We start from the raw sequence: 16,600 nt of genomic DNA, 5'->3' as shown, positions 1-16,600 counted from the left end.
CAAGTTATAAAAGATTTTAACAAAGGCAATACTCAACACTCATCATGATGAAGAACAGGGACTTCTCTCCTAGAGAACTTCATTCATCTGTAGAAAACAAATTTTTTATATTTTAAAGGCTAAGAAACTGGTTTCTTGCCTGTCATACTATGTGTCCCTTGACCTTAAGGACATTGCTAAGAGGCAAAGCCAAGATGAATAAGGGAAGAGGGGAAATGTTAGTCCTGGTACACATTCAGAGAGCAAACCTGCCTACCTAGACCACCCAGAAAGAGTCAGGGATGTAACATAGGCACTTTCCCCAGTTCTATCCTTGAAACCACCAGCTAATCCCATAATATATACCAGAGGCTGGGTGTTGTGGTTGCCTAGGAGATTAGGAACATGGGGGAAAGCTTTAAAGCTGCAGACTTCACTTCTCCTGGGCTTTCCTAAGCCTCCAATTCCATCTCTGTTGCAGGAGTTCATGTTATAGACAGTTTGTGCTATCTTTCTTCTCATCAGTCCATATGCTTGTTGAATTGGAGCTAGATCCCTCAGTGCTTTACTGTCAGAGCTCCTTCTTTCTCCTATTACCAGCACACATTATATACCCCATAAAACAGTCCTCAAAGCAGGAAATAGAAAGGAAAGGGCGGGGCTTCCCTGGTGGCGCAGTGGTTGAGAATCTGCCTGCCAATGCAGGGGACACGGGTTCGAGCCCTGGTCTGGGAGGATCCCACATGCCACGGAGCAGCTAGGCCCGTGAGCCACAACTGCTGAGCCTGCGCGTCTGGAGCCTGTGCTCCGGAACAAGAGAGGCCGCGGCAGTGAGAGGCCCGCGCACCGCGATGAAGAGTGGCCCCCGCTCTCCGCAGCTGGAGAAAGCCCTCGCACAGAAACGAAGACCCAACACAACCAAAAATATAAATAAATAAATTAATTAATTAATTAAAAAAAAAAAGAAAGGAAAGGGCATCAGTTAAATGGATAATCAGACAAAAAGGAGTAACTAAGGAGGGCTTTATCCTAGGGATCCAGGATCTTCCCTGGAGTGTGCTGCTCTCCTTTCCTTGGATGATCCTATCTTCATTACACAGACTCTATGTGGTATGATAGTGGACTGAAGGAAGGAGAGACTTGAAAGAAGATTGAGTAATAGTCTGGATTAAAATAATAATAATAATAAATAGTAACAGGTCTCAACATTTATTTACCACTTATTTTGTACGAGGCACAATTCTAAGCACGTTATACATATTAATGCATTTAATCCTCTGAACAACACTATAAGTAGCCACTGCTGTCGTCCCCATTTTGCATGTGAGGAAACTGAGACAAGGAGAGGTTAAGTATCTAGCCCTAGGTCCATAGCGGATTTCCCCAGGTCTGCCACAGGAAGAACACCAGCAGAGTTTGCATGTCCTCTAAATATGCTCAATTATGTCTTATAATTACCTGAGGGTGAAGATCATTTTTTAGGAAAGCAGCAATATGATATGTGCTGTTAAACTAACCTGTGCAAACCAGGTCTTCCCTATACTTGAAGCTTCTCATTTGGTCTATGAGACAAGAGGTTACTTTACAAATGTTTTACTACTGCTGTTCTGTCTACAAGAAATCCTGGGTAACCATTGTTAGATATAACTCGAGCTGTATCTTGCTTTTCTCTCTTGGTGATTCCTCCAAGTTAGAGGAATCTTGGCAATTCCTCAAAGATAGAGTGTTTACTCTTTTTAATAGCCACAAAATATTCCATGGCATGACTATGTTTCAATTTAATTTAATTTTAATTTAAAATTTCAATTTAATTCGACCTAATTCAGTAGTTTTTAGTACATTCGCAAGGTCATGTAGCCATTACAACTATCTAATTTCAGAACATCTTCATCACCACACACACACACAAAAAACTCTAGTACCCATTAGCAGTCATTCTCTATTCCCCAGCCCCTGGCAATCACTAGTCTGCTTTCTTGTGACTGTGGATTTGTCTATACTGGATATTTCATGTAAATGGAGTCATAAAATATGTGTGTGATCTTTTATGTCTGGTTTCTCTCACTTAATTAAGGGTTTCAAGGTTTATCCATATTATAGAGCTCAAATCTGCTGTTGGGCTCCTCTACTAAATTTTTTCATTTTAGTTACTACACTTTTTTTAAAATTAATTAATTTATTTATTTATGGCTGTGTTGGGTCTTTGTTGCTGCATGTGGTCTTTCTCTAGTTGCGGCGAGCAGGGGTTACTATTTGTTGCAGTGCGTGGGCTTCTCGTTGCTGTGGCCTCTCTTGTTGCAGAGCATGGGTTTTAAGCCCGTGGGCTTCAGTAGTTGTGGCACATGGGCTCAGTAGTTGTGGCTCGTGGGTTCTAGAGCGCTAGCTCAGTAATTGTGGTGCACGGGCTTAATTACTCCACAGCATGTGGCATCTTCCCGGATCAGGGCTCGAACCCATGTCCCCTGCATTGGCAGGCAGATTCTTAACCATTTTTCCACCAGGGAAGTCCAGTTACTATGCTTTTAAATTGCAGAATTAACTTTTGATTCTTCTTTATAATTTCTATCTCTTTATTGATCAGTAGTCTCCGTTTAGTGAAACACGGTCCTCATACTTTTCTTTAGTTCTTTAGACATAATTTTCTTTAGTTCTTTGAACTATTCAAATTATCTCATGCTGATAGAGTTTTGATAGTTTGTGATTTTTGAGGAATTAGTCCATTTCTTCTAAATTGTCAAATTTTGAGTGTAAATTGTCCATACTGTCAAAGAAAACCAGAGCTTAATAGTAGTTAAAGCGGTAAAAGCAGATTTTAATCAGGACTATTGCAATTGGGGAAAAGAGACCTCAGTATAAAACTGGGCTCAAATCTGAATACAGCAAGGAAAAATGGGGATTTATAGCTAAGTAGCAGGGTGGAAGGGTTAGTGGATGGAAAATTACTAAGAGGAAATATCAGGGATAAGGAATGATTCTGACTAAACTGACTTCACAGGATTTTTGCTAAAGGCAGCCTAGAGGGATCAGATATCACCTGAGGGATTGTGAGGGATGAAGAATTTAATCAGATATCCAGAGTGATCAGATATCTAGACTGGGGATTTTTGTTAAGCTGACTAACCGGATTCTTGCTAAAATTGAACAATGCAAAGATGAACATAGAAGTCCTAAGGCCAAGGCCTAGCTGAAAAGAGGATTCAGAAGAGTCAATACTATTCTCTTTATTTTCTTTTTAATGGTTACAGTCTGTGTAATGATTTTCCCTATTTTATGCCTTATAATGGCAATTTATGTCTTCTCTATTTTTGTCAGTCTTGCTAGAGGTTTATAAATTTTCATTATCCTTTCTAAGAACAAGTTTTTAAAAATAGATTTCCTTTATTATTTTTCTGTTTTCAATTTTATTGACTTTTATTCTTTACTTCCTTCCTTTTGCTTGCTTTGTTTTCATTTTGCTCTTCTTTTTCCAGTTTCTTAAAGTAGAAATGTAGATTATGGATTTAAGACCTTTCTTCTTTTCTAAGGTAAGTATTTAGTGCTATAAATTTCCCTCTCATTACATCTTTAGCTGCATTCCACATATTCTGTTATGTTGCGTTTATATTTTATATTCAGTTCTACTTATTTTTATTTCCTTTCAGATTTCCAATTTGGCCCATTGATTATTTGTAAATGTGTTGTCTATTTCCCAGGTATTTTAAGGTTTTCCTATTATCTTTCTGTTGTTTTCTAGTTTTATTACATTATTGTCAGACTATCTATTCTGTATAATTTCAATTCTTTTAAAATTGTTGTGGTTTGTTTTACAGCCTAAGAAGTGGTCTATATTCCCTATGTTTCAATGCATCTGTTCCTATTCATTTCAATCCCCTCCCTGCATTAATTTGATCATTGAGCATAGGTGAAGTACGTCCAAGACTTCCCATTTCTCCATTTCCATTTTATTTCTGTAGCTATAGAGAAGCCAAAATTTCAAGAGGAATGCCAAGTTTCTTCTCCTTCTTATTTATTTGGGGTATGTCTGCTGCAGTGGATTTTAGGTCAAGGAAATAACTTCTTAGTTGTTTTTAAAATAATTTTCTATAGGTGGCAGCAGAGTGTCACAAGAAAAGAATCAATCTCTCTTCTTTCACCCATTGTGTTAAAAAAAAGAAATAATAGTGGTCACATTTCTGCTGCCTTGAATTCTGGGATACACCCTTGAAAACACATACATGAAATGATGTTTAACATCACTAACCACTAGGGGAATGCAAATCAAAGCCATAATGAGATATCAACCTACATCTGTTGAGATGGCTATTATCAAAAAATCAAGAGATAATGAATATTGGTGAAAATGTGGAGAAAAGGGAACTTTAGTGCCCTGTTGGTGGGAATGTAAATTGGAAGAACCACTATGGAAAACGGTATGAAGTTTCATCAAAAAATTAAAAATAGAACTACCATATGATACAGCAATCCCACTCTTGGGTATATATCTGAAGGAAATGAAATCAGTATTTCAAAGAGGTATCTGCACCTCCACATTCATTACAGCATTATTCATAATAACCACAACATGGAAATAATCTAAGTGTCTATAGACAGATGAATTGATTTTAAAAATCTGGTATATATACAATGGAATATTGTTACAAAAAAAGGAAGGAAATCCAATCATTTGTGACAACATAGATGGACCTTGAGAGCATTACGCTAAGTGAAATAAGTCAGACAGAGGAAGACAAATACTGTTTGCTCTCACTTGTATGTGGAATTTAAAAGTAAAACTCATAGAAACAGAGAGTAGAATGAATGATGGTTGCCAGAAGCTGAAAATTGGGGGAAATGGTGAAATGGCAAATAAAGAGTACAAACTTTCAGTTAAGATGAATAAGTTTTGGGAATCTAATATTTAGTGTGATGGCTGTAACAACTGTGCTATATTCTTGAAAGTTGTGATGAGAGAAGATCTTAAATACTCTCACCACAAAAAAATATTGTAATTATGTGAGGAAATGGACGTTAACCAAGCTTTTAGTAATCATTTTGCAATATATATGGTATCAAATCATCACCTATACACCTTAATCTTTCATAGTGTTATATGTCAGTTATATCTCAACAAAGTTGGGGGAAAAAGTCTGTCTAGTATGTCTTATATCTGGGCTTCCTTGGGGATGGTTTTTGTCAATTCATTTTGTTCCTTTGAATAGGCCATGTTCTCCTGTTTCTCTGTGTGCTCTGTGATTTTTTTAGCTGATAGTTGGGCATTTAGAAATAAAATTCTCCCTCTTCCTTAGGGTTTTCATTATTATCGATATTATTGTTTAAGGCTTAGTTGTCTGTTTTGGGACTTTCATACTATTTTCACAAAGACTATTCCTTGCCATACATGACTACTGAAGTTTTTGTTCCATTAGCTCATGTTCAACTAATGTTTTGACAGAGATTTTTTGAATTCCAGGAGCTCACCAAGTCTTTGCAGATTGGCTCTGTGCTTGAGCACGCCTTCAAGACTTAGCTGGGCTTGCTCAGAGCCTAGAGATCAGCCCAAGCAAAATCTTAAGGTCTTCTAAGGTCTTTTCTGAGCATGTGCCTTGCATATTGCTTTCTAAATTCCTACATATGTATGACTGCTTATGAATGTCCTAATTTCCCAAAGAGTCTCATTTCAACTTCTCTTTCAGGCTTTAGTCTATTGTATGTCTCCACCCGTAATCTATTGCCCCAGGCATCTGTGGTTCTGTAGTTGCCTTGGAGATTTTATGAGCAGTATCTGCCATTTTTCACTACTCAGCTCCAAGTTAGGGGAAACAGAAATGAGCACCTTACATCAGTCCTTCAGCTATCCCCCAGAAAGGATAGAAAAGATGTACACAATACTTTTAAAATAAAGTGTGCTCTGCTACCTCCAGTTTGAATAAGGGAACTGAGAACGAGGCTGGTTTCTCTTTAAAACTAAAACCACTACCTCAGTTGAAAGGGCATGGGGCAAAGGTGAGTAAAATACCACAAAAATTTTCTACCGTTTTGAAGATGGCTTTTCTTGATTAGGTAGTTGCATGGTTGCTGTAAACCTTTGTCTGTGATTCAGACTCTGGTTGATTCAGAGAGTTCTTGCTTATTTTTTCCCTTTGATCTTTCTGTTGGGGAAGAGGGCTTGGAACTTCTGAGTCCATCATTTTGCTGACATTAGTCAATACCTCTACTATTATACTGTATTGAAAACATTCACTCTCTGAACTCTTGTTCCATTAGTGCAACTCCCTTTATGTTTTGCTTCCTGAGCTACCCTTGATTGTAGGGTCTGATATTTCAGTCATTATCATGCTAATTACCCTCGAATTGGCAGAAGAGCAGAGAACCTAGGATAGAGAACTTGTGAACACCAGCCTTTGTAGAGGAGGAAGAGGAACATGTGGACATACTGAAAATGAATTGTCAGTGGAGTATGAGGAAAAGAATGTTACAATATCAACAAATGAAACAGACTGACCCTCAATGCATCACAAAGTACTCTACATCTTCAACTTTATACAGTGAGCTCTCTCCATCTCCTTGACTTAACGAAAATCTAGTGCTTCACTAAGTATACCAGAATTACAGCTCTTTCAGTCACCAGGTTAAACATCTTAACAAAGGCTTTCACATCTGAGTCAACTGAAAAAAATATGTGTATTATTAATTTCATTAGCTTCCTGAAGCTGGCAGCAGAGCTCTATAAAATAGAATTTCTACACTTCCTCCCTGCCCACCCACACCCCCTTCCTCCAAACTTGGAGCAAAGTAGATGTTTTTCTGCATCGTTGCTTCCATTGATTATGATCTTTTAAATAATCGTTTCTCAATGTGATAGGTGAAAATTTGCATCTCAGAATTGTTTTAATATGCATTTCTTTGGTAAGTAGGGAAGCTAAACATATTGCTATGCTTCACAGAATTTCTATTTTTTCTTTTTTGAACGATATTCATATCCTTTACCCTATATTTACATTGGGATTTTATTTTATAGCCATTATTTTTTCTCATTATAAAAATAATATTTATGCAACTGAACATCCATATTTTCATGCCACTAGAGACAACAATTTTAACATTTAGATGCATTTTTACTAGCTTTTCCCCATCTCTGTAATTTGCATTTTCATATTTAATATCATTTTGCTTTATATCCTGCCTTTTTTCATGTAACTATGTAGTGATCTTCCCCATACCATTAATAATTCTTGTGTAAATGTTTTAAAATAGCTTTTGTTTATGATTTAAAAAACAATTCTTGAGCACTGTTGGAAACTTGGTAAATACAAAAAAAAATTAATAAGAAAAATCATATAAAATCCCTCAAACTGGAGATAACCATTGTTAAACTTTTGGTGTATTTTCCCAACCATTTTTCTATGCAAGTGTTATACATTTTCATTCCACTGAGATCATATACTAATGTACAGTTTTACATGAGTATTATTTCATTTTATGTTTTACATGCCCCTAGAGCTATTTTTTAAATGTTATTTTAGTGGCTATATATTAAACCAACTGTTTAATCACTTTAATATTCCACTGCTATTGAACACTTAAAATTTCCCCACTATTAGAAACTATGCTATAATGAATTTTTGAGTGCAAAATCTGCATTTCTGATTTTTATTAAAGAGCCCAAGAAGTGGATTACTGGGTAAAATGTTATGACCATTTTATAAAATACTGTAGTAGTTTAGATTTATGTAAATGGCTCTTTCCTTGAGTATACAGATTCATTCACTGGTTTTGTCCTGTTTACTCTTTTTTAAGGTGACAAGTGGTACCCTAATATTGTATTAATTTTATTTATTTTTTTAATTTATTTTATTTTATTTTTTAAAATAAATTTATTTATTTATTTATATTTATTTTTGGCTGTGTTGGGTCTTCGTTTCTGTGCAAGGGCTTTCTCTAGTTGCGACGAGCAGGGGCCACTCTTCATCGCGGTGCATGGGCCTCTCACTGTCGCGGCCTCTCCTGTTGCTGAGCACAGGCTCCAGACGTGCAGGCTCAGTAGTTGTGGCTCACGGGCCCAGTTGCTCTGCGGCATGTGGGATCTTCCCAGACCAGGGCTCGAACCCATGTCCCCTGCATTGGCAGGCAGATTCTCAACCACTGCGCCACCAGGGAAGCCCTGTATTAATTTTAATTTAAAAATTATCAATGGATATTTTTCAAGCTTATTAGCAATGTGATTTCCTCCTTTGTGAATTATTGTTCACATTCTATGCTGCTTGTAAAACTTGGTACAACCTCTAGAGGACAATTTGTAAATTTCTTTCAAAATTACAAATGCACAAATCCTTTAATCATCATTTCCATTCAAAGGGATTTAGTCCAAAGATATATGTGTGTGTGTGTGTGTGTGTGTGTGTATATCTCAAGATGACATATATACAACTTTATTGCAGAATTTTTTAAAAATATAAAATATTAGAATATAAGTTTTAAGTGGGAAAATGTATAGATCTTTGTGTTCTACTATTCATTTAATAAAAGGGAGAGGTTAACACACACATATGTATATATTTGAGTATTAACATACTATATGTGGGAAAGAACACACAGAGACTAATACAAGTTGAATGAAGTCCCTTTCCGTTTTATGTTCTATTTGAAGAGTATTTTACAGGGTTTATGGTGTATACTAAGTAATTGGAAAAGGATTGGGATGCTGAAAGTGAGGCATGGGAAAGATGTAGCTCCAAATCAAAAAGACATCTGGGAAGCCAGACACAAAAGACCTCACATTATATTATTACATTATAGATGTCCATGAAAGGCAAATCTCCAGAGACAGAGAGTAGAAACACAAAGTAGTTTACCTGGGGCTGGGGATGGAAACATGGAGTGGCTAAAAATGAGCACTAGGGATCCTCTTGGGGCAATGGAAACATTCTAAAACTTGACAGTGGTTACACAACACTGTGAGTTCACTAAAAATTATTGAATTGTACACTTAAAGTGGGTGAATTTTATGATGTGTAAGTTACACCTCAATAAATCTGTTAAAAATAAATAAATAAACATGTCTAAGAATATATTTTTTAAAAGGACTCTGGTCTGTTAAAGAAGTTAAAGAAGGAACCAATCCTACAGCAGCATTGGCACTAGGGACATCTATCAGTAAAATTAACCTCATGATTCACAGAGTAGTCTTACAGGTTTTGGAAAGACTTGCAGTGGTCCAGGCAGCTGCTCTAATGATCAACCCCACACTCCTGATATTGCTCACAAATATCCCCATCCCCAGAAGTTACACTTAAGTATGATTAGAGGAACAGGTTGCAGTAGTGGTGGTATGTGCTTAGAATTGTGTCTGGTACAAAGTAAGTGCTAAGTAAAGTCAGCTGTTATTGTTTCCATCCAGACTATTAAAACAGTCTCGTTACTTAAACTTTTTATGTCAAGTCTCTCTCATTCTTTCAGTCCACCTTCTTACCTCTGACTTGAAATATACCTGAAGGACTCATCACTGCAGCAGACCATACATGAGCTAGATTTATCCCTGGACAAGTTGCTATCTGGATCACCCAGGTAGTCTGGTGAAATACTCGGAGACACTGCTTCTCACCACTCAGGAAGTTTACAACCACCTCTGAGTTGCTTAGTGGCAAATATCATTCATCTTGAACAAAAGTGGAGACAGACAATGTTGAATTTTACCTGAGCCCTGTGCTCCTAGAAAACAGAGAAAATTAAGAAATATTCAACCTTTTTGTGCTCCAAGAGACTGCTTACTACAAAGAACCACTCTTCCCCATATAACTTAGATAAGATACACGATATGCACCCTGTTTACCTATATAACAAGGCTAAACCCAGACCCTCCAAATATCTGTTCTTTGCCTCATAAATAATTAACTTAACTGATTGAAACCACTGACCAATCTGGACAATATATCTGCTACCTTGAATTTACCAAACTTTAGTTAAGCTTCTCTCCGTTCTTCAGGCATTTTAACTTTGACACACCCTCAGCTTGAGTATCCTTCATGACCCCTTAATGGCATCAATTAACCTCAGGGAAAAACATTTCACAATCAACTGTTCAGTCTGGCTACCCTTTCATCCCACTTCCCCAAGCCTGGTTCTTTCTAGCTTTGGTCTCTTTTCCCTATAAAAGAAAGGCCCTTTTATGCCTGACCTTTGAAATACTTACAGATTTCATGGGCAGAGATTCTCCCTATTGCAATAGTCCCTTTCCCCTCTCTTGCCAAAATCTATTGGAATAAAGCCTCTTCTAATTTAAATCCAGATTTGTTTTTTTTATCTGAAAGGTTTAATAAAGTTTAGGTAATACCTAAACATGTTATAATGCCCAATTCCTTTTTCTGATGTCTTATCCAACTACCTATACTCCCAGGAATTTTACTTGAGTAGTTTAAAAGAAAGCTGCTATCAGAAAGAGAAATTAAGAAAACAATCCCATTTACAGTCACATCGAAAAAAATAAAATACCTAGGAACAAATCTAACTAATGAGATTAAAGACTTGTACTCCAAAAACTACAAGACACTGATGAAACAAATTGAAGATGACACAAACAGATGGAAAGATATATATATTATTCAATGCAATCCATACAAAAATACCAAGGGCATTTTCCACAGAACTAGAACAAATAATTCTAAAATTTGCATGGAAACACAAAAAACCCCAAATAGTCAAAACAATCTTGAGAAAGAAGAACAGAGCTGGAGGAATCATGCTCCCTGACTTCAGACTATACTACAAAACTACAATAATCAAAAGAGTATGGTACTGGCATAAAAACAGACACACAGATCAATGGAACAGGATAGAAAGCCCAGAGATAAACCTACGTAGCTACAGTCAATTAATCTAAAATAAAGAAGGCAAGAATATACAGTGGAGGAAAGACAGTCACTTCAGTAAGTGGAGCTGGGAAAACTGGACAGCTACATGTAAAAGAATGAAATTAGAACACTCCCTAACACCATACACAAAAATAAATTCAAAATGGATTAAAGATCTAAATGTAAGGCCAGACGCTATAAAACTATTAGAGGAAAACATAGGCAGAACGCTCTAAGACATAAATCACAGCAAGATCCTTTTTGACCCATCTCTTAGAGAAATGGAAATAAAAACAGAAATAAACAAATGGGACCTAATGAAACTTAAAAGCTTTTGCACAGCAAAGGAAACCATAAATAAAGCAAAAAGACAACCCTCAGAATGGGAAAAAATATTTGCAAACAAAGCAACTGAGAAAGTATTGATCTCCAAAATATACAAGCAGCTCATACAGCTCAATATCAAAAAAACAAGCAACCCAATCCAAAAGTGGGCAGAAGACCTAAATAGACATTTCTCCAAAGAAGATATACAGATTGCCAACAAACACATGAAAGGATGCTCAACATCACTAATCATTAGAGAAATGCAAACCAAAACAACAGTGAAGTATCACCTCACACTGTCAGAATGGTCATCCTCAAAAAATCTAGAAACAATAAATGCTGGTGAGGGTGTGGAGAAAAGGGAGCCTTCTTGCACTGTTGGTGGGAATGTAAATTGATACAGCCACTGTGGAGAACAGTATGGAGGTTCCTTAAAAAACTAAAAATAGAACTACCATATGACCCAGCAATCCCACTACTGGGCATATATCCTGAGAAAACCATAATTCAAAAAGGGTCATGTACCACAATGTTCATTGCAGCACTATTTCCAAAGCCAGGACATGGAAGCAACCTAAGTGTCCATCGACAGATGAATGGATAAAGAAGATGTGGCACATATATACAATGGAATACTACTCAGCCATTAAAAGAAACGAAATTGAGTTATTTGTAGTGAGGTGGATAGACCTAGTGTCTGTCCTACAGAGTGAAGTAAGTCAGAAAGAGAAAAACAAATACTGTATGCTAACTCATATATACGGAATCTTAAAAAAATGGTTCTGATGAGCCTAGGGGCAGGACAGGAATAAAGATGCAGACGTAGAGAATGGACTTGAGGATACGGGGAGGGGGGAGGGTAAGCTGGGATGAATTGAGAGAGTAGCATTGACATATATACACTACCAAATGTAAAGTAGATAACTAGTGGGAAGCAGCTACATAGCAAATGGAGATCAGCTCGGTGCTTTGTGACCACCTAGAAGGGTGGGATAGGGAGGGTAGGAGGCAGACAGAAGAGGGAGGGGATATGGGGATATATTTATATGTATAGCTGATTCACTTTGTTATACAGCAGAAACTAACACAACATTGTAAAGCAATTATACTCCAATAAAGATGCAAAAATATCTTTTATAAAGGAGATAAAAAATACTAAAAGTCCACTGCTAAATGGAATAATATATATGCAAGTGATCTACCCGACAAGGGGTTAATATGCAAAATATACAAAGAATTCATAGGACTCAACATTAAAACACAAACAAACAAACAAACATCCTGATTAAAAATGGGCAGAGGACCTGAACAAGTATTTTTTCCAAAGAAGACATAGAGGTGACTACCAGGCACATGAAAGAAGCTCAACATCACTAATCATCAGAGAAATGCAAATCAAAGCTGAAATGAGATTTCACCTTACACCTGTCAGAATGTGTATCATAAAAAAGACCCCAAATAACAACTGTTGGCAAGAATTTTGAGAAAAGGGAACTCTTGTACACTCTTGGTGAGAATGTAAATTGGTGCAGCCACTATGGAAAACAGTATGGATGTTCCTCAAAAGATTAAAAATAGAACTACTATATGATCCAGCAATTCCACTCCTGGGTATATATTCAAAGTCAGTGAAAACACTAATTCGAAAAGACACATGCACCCCAATATTCATAGCAGGATTATTTACAATAGTCAAGATATGGCAGCAACCTACGTGTCCATCAACAGATGAATGGACAAAGAAAAGGTGGTATACGTATGGAATGGAATATTACTGAGCCATAAAAAAAGGAAATTCTGCCATTTACAACATGAGTGGACATAGAGAATATTATGTTTAGTGAAGTAAGTTAGACAGAGAAAGACAAATACTGTATGATATCACTTAAATAGACTCACAGATATAGAGAACAAAGTAGTGGTTACCAGTGAGGAGAGAGAAGTGGGGAGGGGCAAGATAGGGGTACAGGACTAAGAGATACAAACTACTATGTATAAAATAGATAAGTAACAATGATATATTTTACAGCATATGGAAATATAGCCATTATTTGTAATAACTTTAAAAGGAGTATAATCTATAAAAATATTGAATCACTTTGTTGTACACCTGTAACTGATATAATATTGTAAATCAACTATACTTCAATTTTTAAGAAACCTGGTCTATAAATAAAGTTTTTCCAAAAAAGAGAAAAGCGAAGTACGTAAAAAGTACATTAGAAGGTGCCATTGAAGCCTGGACTGACATGCATGCAACTAAGACCCATATAAATAGGATCTTGGTCTCCATCCCTACTGCTATTTTTTCCAAAGGCAAAAGGCACTCCCTGCGATTACTGTTGGTCTTGAGTATGTGAAGCCTTATCCTTACCTTGGAAATATCCCTATTTCCAGGTTTTTATCCCTGACATATATACACTACTATATATAAAATGGATAACTAATGAGAACCTACTGTATAGTACAGGGAACTCTACTCAATGCTATGTGGTGACCTAAATGGGAAGGGAATGGAAAAGAGTGGATATATGTATATGTATGACTGATTCTCTTTGCTGTACTGCAGAAACTAACACAACATTGTAAAGCACCTATACTCCAATAAAAAAAATTTTTTTAAGGCTTTTATCCCAATTAAGTTTCTATTTTCCCAGAGACAGAGTAGGGAACAGGAGTTTAAAATGGACTTTTAATCAAGAGAAATTATTAAAGTATTCTAATTTCAGCCTCCCCGCTCTCCCCATGTTGTCCCCTCCCGCCTCAGATTCCCTCTTATTTCAATTTAGTGAGCAGAACGTCTGGCTGCATCACCATAGCAACCAGCAGCGAGGGCCAATTAACTGTGTCATTAGACACCTGAGTTGATTATAGAGCCCAGAATATTGTATGGAGGACAGAAGCTGACGGGAAAGAAAACACAGCAGGACTTAATTGGAGACATGTGAGGCTGCTGAGTAGCTGGGGACTGCAAATCATTCCCCACCTCCAGTCCATGGGATCTATGGGCTTGGGTGTGGACTACCTGGAATGTTCCCTGAACAACCAGGCCAGAGGGGGGGAGAAAGAAAGTGCAGTGGGTGGGCGGCGGTCACCTTTCTCTCACCTACCCCCCTCACACCCAGGTGTAAGCACACTTTCCCAATGGTCTATTTCTAGAGCCGGATGCTCAGTGCCTAGAGAAATGTCAGGCTCACAGTAAGTGCTCTTAACTGCTGACTGGCACTCCTGCTAGACAGAGCCCTGACATAGTCAATCTGAATCCTGGGATCGACTGGCAGCCCTATCAGTAACAAACCTTATGATCTGGGACTGGGTCTTCCCTGCCCTACGACTTAATTTCCCAATATTTACAATGGTAAAACCTTTCCAGTCCTGACTGAGTAGCCCAAGATTCTACGATCTTGTAAATGAAGACCTTGGTCTCCCATGATCTCTTTTACCTTGCCAAAATCCACATTCTGACAAAATGCTGGGCCTTAATTAGGTGAAGCAACTTAGGATGAATAACTGAGTGAAATTAGGAGACTATGGAAACATGACATTATGTGGGTAGGATTACGTGGAATGCAAATGTAAGATGAAGTTTTAATTTCTCTCATCCATATGTAGCAAGATTCATACAATTACTTCAAGTGGAAATAAAGAGAAATATGATTCACGTACCATAGAAACCACCTGTTTAAAATGCACAACTCAATGGTTTTGAGTATATTCACGGAATTGTACAGTGATCCACAACAATAAACTGTAGAACATTTTATCACCCCAATAAGAAACCATGTATCTTTTAGCAGTCACTGCCCATTTTCCCTTAATTCATCCAGGCATAGGCAAACACTAATATATATTTACTACTTAAGTATTTGCTTCTTCCAGACATTTCATATAAATGAAATCATAAAATATGTGATTTTTTGTGACTGGTTTCTTTCACGTAGCATAATATTTTCAACATTCATCCATGTTGTAGAATGTATCAGTTCTTCATTTCTTTTTCATATCTGTGCTACTGTAAATGGAATTGTTTTCTTATTTTCCTTGTTCATTGTTAGTGTATAAAAATACCAATGATTTTTGTATGCTGATTTTTTCATCCTGTAGTTTTGCTGAATATATTAGTTTTAATAGTTTTTCTTATATGGAAAATCTTTAGAAATTTTTACATATAGGATCATGTCACCTGCAATAAGAAATAATTTTAATTCTTCCTTTCCAATTTGGATACCTTTTATTTCTTTTTCTTGTCTAATTGCTTTGGCTAGAAATTCTAATGATATGTTGAATAGAAATGGCCAATGTGAGCATCCCTGTCTTGTTCCTGATCTTAGAGGAGAGGTTTTCAGTCTGTCACCATTGAATCTAATGTTGGCTGTGTGTTTTTATACATAGTCTTTAGTATGTTGAGAAAGTTTTCTTCTATTCCTAGTTCACTGAGTGTTTTACAATAAAAAGGGTGTTGAATTTTGTCAGATGCTTCTTCTGCATCAGTTGGAGAAATCATGTGTTTATTTCCTCTCATTTTATTAATGTGATATATTATAGTGATTGATTTTCATATGTTGAACCATTCTTGCCTTCCAGGAATAAATCCCACTTAGTCATAGTGTATACTATTTTTAATATGTTGTTGAATTTAGTTTGCTAGTATTTTGTTGAGTATTTTTAACATAAATTTTCATAAGGGATATCTGTTTGTACTTTTGCTTTGTTTGGTTGTAAATCTGGCTTTAGTATCAAGGTAATGCTGGCCTCAGAATGAGTTAGGTATATTCCCTCCTCTTCAATATATTTGGAAGAGTTTGAGAAGTATTGGCGTTAGTTCTTTTAAAAATGTTCTATAGGATTCACCAGTGAAGGCATCTAGTCCTGAGCTTTTCTTGGTTAGGAGGTTTTAGATTGCTGATTCAAACTCCTCGCTAGTTATAGGTCCATTCAGGTTTTGTATTTATTCATGATCCAGTCTTGGTAGGTTTTGTGTTTCTTGGAATTTGTCCATTTCATCTTGATTATCCATTTTATGGCATACCATTATTCATAGGACTCACTTATAATCATTTTTTATTTCATTAAATCAGCAGTAAGTCCCACTTTCACTTGTGATTTTTATTATTTGAGTTTCCTCTTTTTTTCGTGGTAAATCTATTGAAAGGTTTGTCAATTTTGTTGATCTTTTCAAAGAACCAATGCTTGATTTTACTGATATTCCCTGTTGTTTTTCTATTTGACATTTTATGATTTCTGCTATAGTATTTTTTATTTCTTTCTTCTTCTAAGTTTGGGTTTAGTTTATTCTTCTTTTTCTAGTTCATTAAGGTATAAAATTAGGTTGCTGACCTAATATTTTTCCTTCTTTTTTAATGAAAATATTTACAGCAAAAAATTCCCTGCTTAGCACTGTTTTTGCTGTATTCCATAAGTTTTGGCATGTTTGGTTTTCATTTTCATTTGTCTCAAGATATATTCCG

The sequence above is a fragment of the Balaenoptera acutorostrata genome, chromosome X (assembly GCF_949987535.1).
Source record: "Balaenoptera acutorostrata chromosome X, mBalAcu1.1, whole genome shotgun sequence".
NCBI classification, from domain to species: Eukaryota; Metazoa; Chordata; class Mammalia; order Artiodactyla; family Balaenopteridae; genus Balaenoptera; species Balaenoptera acutorostrata.
This window is presented reverse-complemented; position numbering follows the sequence as displayed.